The sequence below is a fragment of the Apium graveolens genome, chromosome 8 (assembly GCF_009905375.1).
Source record: "Apium graveolens cultivar Ventura chromosome 8, ASM990537v1, whole genome shotgun sequence".
Classification (NCBI taxonomy): domain Eukaryota; kingdom Viridiplantae; phylum Streptophyta; class Magnoliopsida; order Apiales; family Apiaceae; genus Apium; species Apium graveolens.
The window spans coordinates 252,829,518-252,835,601 of record NC_133654.1 but is presented as its reverse complement, the minus strand read 5'-3'; the positions used below and the strand labels follow the sequence as shown (position 1 = coordinate 252,835,601).

The window sequence follows — 6,084 nt, the reverse complement described above, 5'->3', positions numbered from 1 at the left end:
TCAAGACCTCAATTCTCCCCTACAAGCAATTGAAAAACATTGAGAAAAACCCATCTTATTGTGGAGTTCTTCAATCCTACTAGCAACTGAAATTGTTTACATAAGAAAAAGAACGCCAAGATTATGATATTTCACAAGATCATGAAGTACTCGAACTACACGAGGCTACGAGCTTTCCCAAGGCCCTTATAGTTCTAATTAAGGCAATTCATTTTCCCAGGCTAGCTTGCTTGGCAAGCTTAGCCAATAAAGAAGTAGAAGGTTCAATGCAATCACATGTAGAAATCCCAGAACATGTGTTTGATGGATCAAATGTTTTGTACAAGTACATAATAGAGTGAAGCCTGGCCCTTTTTCATTTTCTTTTCTCTAATTACAGCCCATCAAGCTCATTTAGTCCCGTCCATCAACATAATTTAAAAAATTATTCCCTGCCAATTCAGCCCCCGTTATTATCCCCTTTGTTACCAAATACCTGACTTGTCGTATTATCCATACCAGACTTCCCCTTTTCAAGCTAATCCTCCTTTGAATGTGCCCCATTTGAATTTTAAGATCCCGGATTCTTATCTCTTCCGAAATTTCCTATCCACTTCTCAGCCCCCCATTGCGAAGCCACTTACTCTACCCTTGTGCCACCCCTCTCCGTGGAGCTGTTCTAAGCCAGTTACCCTATTCACAAAAAAGTTTCAAATGAACTTCCTTCAAATTTCTTTTTGCAGAACTGTTCAGTGTGGGTCCATCAATCGACATACAAAATAAAAATCACCCAACTTTTCATACTTGTAGTTAACAATACACTCCTTTCTATTTTTAATGCAAAATTTCTTTCTTATTTTTAATGAAACCCTTACATCCACCTTAATTTTGCACTACGTCATATCTGCCTGCAGCAACACTTTTTTTGATGTTACAAGCATAAATATTGCCTTAAATTACTAAAATTTGATATGGGGTGACAGTTTTTTTTGTATTACAGTAGAGAATTCTAGATATTACCATACACATGATAAAATTTTTATTGTAACACAAATTATAGTGTTAGTATTGACACTACAATTAGTGTCATTATAAAACTATATATTTAGTCTGCATTGTAATGGGCGGGACAATATTGGCCAAATTTTAACCAAATTTTAAGCGGCCCAAGTATAAAATTTTAACCCACACAAATATAAAATACTCTCTCACTTATCCAAAACACCAGTCAAAAGAAAATCTCAAACCTAATACTCTCGGTCGGGATCGATGTTGTGGTCAATGGGTTCTAAATTAGATTCTCAATCGTTGTTGGAGCCTTGGAGATTCTAATTTGTTTTATTCTCTGATTTGTGTGTATGTCTTCTTGTTCTCTCATGTGTTTGTATATTTGTGCTCTTATTTGGTCTCTTATTTGTGCTTATATATTTATATATGTTCAATTCATATTTATCTTATCTAATTTATGTTCATCTTTATGTTTAACCCAAGCAGATGAATTATTCAGATTTTAATATTCATGGACACTAAAAGAGGCTACTGACATGGATGTTGCAGCTCATGATTTAGGTACGTTTTTCGAATTCTTTCTGAAATTGACATAGTGCCCTAGCTCTCATCTCAGTTCTGAGTATTCAGGTAATTTACTACTTGTTCAATTTTTGTTTAATTGATGATAAAGGGTATTGAAATTGACGATGCCCAGATTTTTTATTAGTTTTTGTGAAGTTTTTGATTAATGTGTTAAGTGTTTGATGAAAGTCCTTAAAGAAGTATTTTGAGCATTTACGTGTTACATTAAGAGGGCTTATTTTAATTTTAGAGCAATTACTTGACAGCTCATTTTTAGGACTGAAGAGTATAATGAGTTTTATGTTTGTTAAAAACGAAGATACAGTATTAATGTTCGAATTTTAGCCTAGTACTAAATTTAAGGTCATGTTAGATGACCAAGGTCTGGAGGTTTGGGACTAAGGTGTTTAGAAAAGTTATAGAATGAAGTTAATACCTTTGACATAGTGCTCATTAATCAGTATGGACAGTTCACACGAACGGAGTAATTTTTGACAACATGGTAGGGGTATCGTATATATTGATAAACTCACGGTTTTAGATGCTAGGAATATCTGTTAGCGTTGATATTAGACTTTGTGTAGTTGAAATATATCCTTGAGGTTCATGTAGTAGAAACAATATCACAAAACCAGATTATGTAATTGGCTTCAGTGAGCATTGAGTTCATCACTTTGTTTATCCAGGTATTGTGATACCCTTAAAAGAATAAGCAAGAGCTACACTCATGGAGGGGTACTGATTTTGATGAAAGGGAGTTTGAGTTCTCAAGAAACTATTTTCTAGCAAAAGTGTCAGGCACTTTTACGAAGAGATCCACTCATAAGCTTTATGATATTAATATTGTTGATGAGCAAGTTATGCCTCAGTTTTTAAATGTATTTTTTATTAACATCATTGGATTAAGATGAGATATGCTCTAACAAATATCTATATGCAAGAGCTTCAGGAGGCAGTTTCTAATATCGAGCCTAAACATGAGAAAGAAAGGGCTTTTGAGTTAAGGTGGTCAATCTTTTATAAATTGTTTATTCGATTGTTTGAAATTTGGGGCGAGACGTTGTTGGGCATGCAATCACTTAATTTATGTTAACATATGTTTTTGTACTTGCCTAGGGCTGAGTTTGGTCTCCTATTGTACGGTTTTGGATCAAAGAAAGTGTTGATTTAGGATTTTGCTTGGAATGTATACATATATGATGGAAGTTTCAGTATATGCTATAATATACATGATATTTCTAGGTTGAACCACCTAATGATGTTTTCTGTTACAGTTGGAAATAAGGTTTTCTATTTGATTATTAAGATTTCAGCATATCTGTAGGCTTATGTTCAATAGTTAGAAAGTAGCTGTTTAAAGCTAATACAACTGGAGCAAGAGCTTGATTGATCTAGGCATCAGGTACTGTAAAAATTATGCATGTTCTTCTTTCTCTGGTGCTTTCATTTTTATGTTTTTTATTCCAAGTGGAAGTACTTGCCTCAGTTGCATTATTAGTAATTCTTCTATTAGAGGAAATAAAATAATTATTAGTCCGGAAATGTCGTATTGCAGGGGACTTATATTGGCGGGGCAATAAATTCTGGTCCTCCAGGGTGCTCTGCAATAATAAACTCAGGTTAGTATGTGGATATGTACAAAAACTATACTTGCTTCCATATAGACACATAATTTTTTACAAAGCTCTATACACTTGTACTTCAATGTAGACACTCAATTTTTTATAAGCTCGATGGACTTGCTTATTAGCATATGGTTTCTCTGGTTGAAGCATTTTGTATTTTTCTTGTCATACCTATTTTTTATAATGAGGGATCAGTGAGTGGCTTGATATACATAGTGCTTTTTGTAATACATATAAAATTAACAGCTCGCCAATTATAAAGTTTTATATGCTGCATAGATGTTTAAAGGATCAGTTATGGATCAATCTAATTGTACATAACTGTACCATAATATCCAATAAAACCATGCATAATCATACATGTGGCCGCAAAACTTTAGATTTATGCTTCTTTTAATCAAAGGTGTATTCGATGTTCATGTAATATGTAGGCCTATTGGATCTTGCAAGAGGACATGGTCATTTGTGCTTGACAGACCAAGTTTTGTTGTACTACTAGTACTCTAGTACAATATCTGTGCACCTTCAACTATGGGGCCCGTGGATGTAAATGGCTATCCCTATCTTTTCTCAAGAAAGGTTAAGAATTTTACCCAGCTAATTTTTAATTTCTTAGTCGTTACTACGTAAATAATGATTCTGAATGAATTTTTAGTTGGTACATGTTAGACATTTTGAATTGAGATCTTTTTTTACTTGCTGATTATGTAATGTCTGTATCATATCCTTTTTATTAGTTAAAAAAGCTGAATTTGATGTAAACGTATTAGAATACGTAATGATAAATGTTCATTGCCTTGTGGTCATTGCTCTTTCTGTTATTTGGTCTTTGTATTTAACTTGGGCAGGAGTTCCATATTGCTATTAGTGGTAGGTGAAAAGTATATATATCAAAAGGGCTCGCTTCTATTTTGTACTGCTTTTACATGTAACTTAAAGACACCACAATTGCTTGAACCTACAACTTAAAATCTTTTATAGAAGAAATTTCAGGATATAATTCTATATTCATTTCCCTTTTTCCAGTCATTTTTTTTGTGACTATAGTTTTGTATTCAGCTGCTTATAGTAGATAATACTAGTCAGCTGCTTACTTATAAGGAAGTAAGATCTTTATACAGATTATTTATGTAAGGTGTTGTATTTAAACACATGTGAGGAGGATATCTTACAGATGCACTCCATATTTTAATGAATTACTATCATTAACTAATTTAATGATTAGTACTTTTAATTTTGTTTTGACACCCTTATTTTATATATTAATAGTCTAATATCATGTTGCTTCCTTACATTGCAGGAAAAATGGATTAGACAAGTTTAGTGCCTTCAACTATGAACTTCCTTTCAACGCTGGACAGAAGCTCTGCAACTAGTTTCTTTCATTAGTCTAGGTTTTAAAAACTGTAGTTATATGGGTTGGTGACACATTATACATCTTTGTTTATTTGAATATGATATGTTATGTATTTCATAAACATTAATGTCGTGTAAAAAACTCCTCCCACATATGTGACTTGGAACTTTGTATTAAGTTGAATTTGAACTTTAATTTGAGTTTTTAAGTTAAATGTATTTAAGTTTTTAGTGTTACCTATGACCAATCGATATATTTATGTTAGTAAAATCAAGAAAAAGTGTTATAATAAATACCAGAGTTTTAAAAAAAAATGTTATAATAAGATATAAAAATGTTACCAAAAAATTGAACTATTTTATATCGAGTGTTATAATAGCAAACGTTGCAAAAGAGTTTATTGTAACATATTTTTAGGTGTTACTAGACCTTTAAGGGTGTTGCAATAAAACTATTGTTACACCTGCATTATGTTATCATAGATATTTAAAGTGTAACCATAGGTGGTCTTTTGTAACACTTTTACCCATGTTACCAAAGATCCAAAAAGTGTTACCAAATACACCTATTGTAGCAGGGGCAAATTCAACATCCACAAATTTTGAAAATGTGTAACAATAGCCAAATTTTTTGCCTTAGCTAAACTGGATATGTTGGACCCTTGACATATTCCTTAGATGAAGGTTATTTTAACACCTTTTTTGGTGTTGCTATAGGCCATATATGGTGTAATGTTGAGTCGTATATACTCCCTTCAGATGCTAGCGTTGCTCAAATCATACATCACAAAGGATTTAAAGCAATCAACCAACTATTTTCTAATAGACTCCGTCATGAAACTACTTGGTAGGTCGTAAAGTTGAATCATTTCATTAAGAGAAATTTTAGTGGGATCTTTCTCCGTTTGGATGGTTGGTGGTAAGAATAGCATTATCCAACGATCATGACCCATTATTCATCATCCATTGCATATCATCTTTGTGATATAATTAAAACAAGAACAATAATGATGTTAAAATTTTTATATTTATTCCTATAGCTAGACGGGATATTATCCATTTTAGATTTCATAACACGCACATTGAGATTGTTTTCAGTGAGAGAAACCTTCCCACCATGCATAGTCAAACTTGTTGCTATGCTCTTCGATCTCTTCATCAAACACCGGTTCCTCGTTTTCCTCATTCAAAATATCTAAACCACCCTATAAAATATCTAACCTTTCATCGCTCCCATTGGAAAAATCGCCTCCCATAAGTCTAAACAATTTATAAAGTAGAGAGAAACTCAAACTTCACACATATATGTGGTTGAGCAAGATTGAAGCTATATGCATAACTCAAAAATATTGGTTTGGATTAATCAACATATAACAAGGACTTTGAAATAATATATATTTCAGTAGAATCGGTATAGATTGTTTATTGGGCATATACACAAAGGTTTTGGTAGCTACGGTGAAGAAAACATCAATAGTGATCCATATGACGTTCATTAACATGTTCAGGCATCGGAAAAATAAGGTTGGAGTCGTTCGAAGCATTTATCAGA

The 6,084-nt window shown here is 32.8% G+C and overlaps 1 long non-coding RNA gene across 7 annotated transcripts; it reads left to right on the top strand.

Moving 5' to 3' along the window:
• The first annotated feature begins 1,132 nt into the window (after positions 1-1,132).
• Positions 1,133-4,694, top strand: LOC141680998 (uncharacterized). Of its 7 annotated transcripts, XR_012558472.1 has the most exons (8): positions 1,134-1,335; positions 1,474-1,548; positions 2,238-2,556; positions 2,668-2,793; positions 2,876-2,953; positions 3,107-3,170; positions 3,608-3,755; positions 4,477-4,694. It is a non-coding gene; the product is annotated as an uncharacterized LOC141680998 (long non-coding RNA). The 7 variants fall into 7 exon arrangements; XR_012558470.1 differs by having other exon boundaries at positions 1,133-1,335; positions 2,238-2,793; XR_012558469.1 differs by having other exon boundaries at positions 2,668-2,953.
• The last annotated feature ends 1,390 nt before the right edge of the window (positions 4,695-6,084 follow it).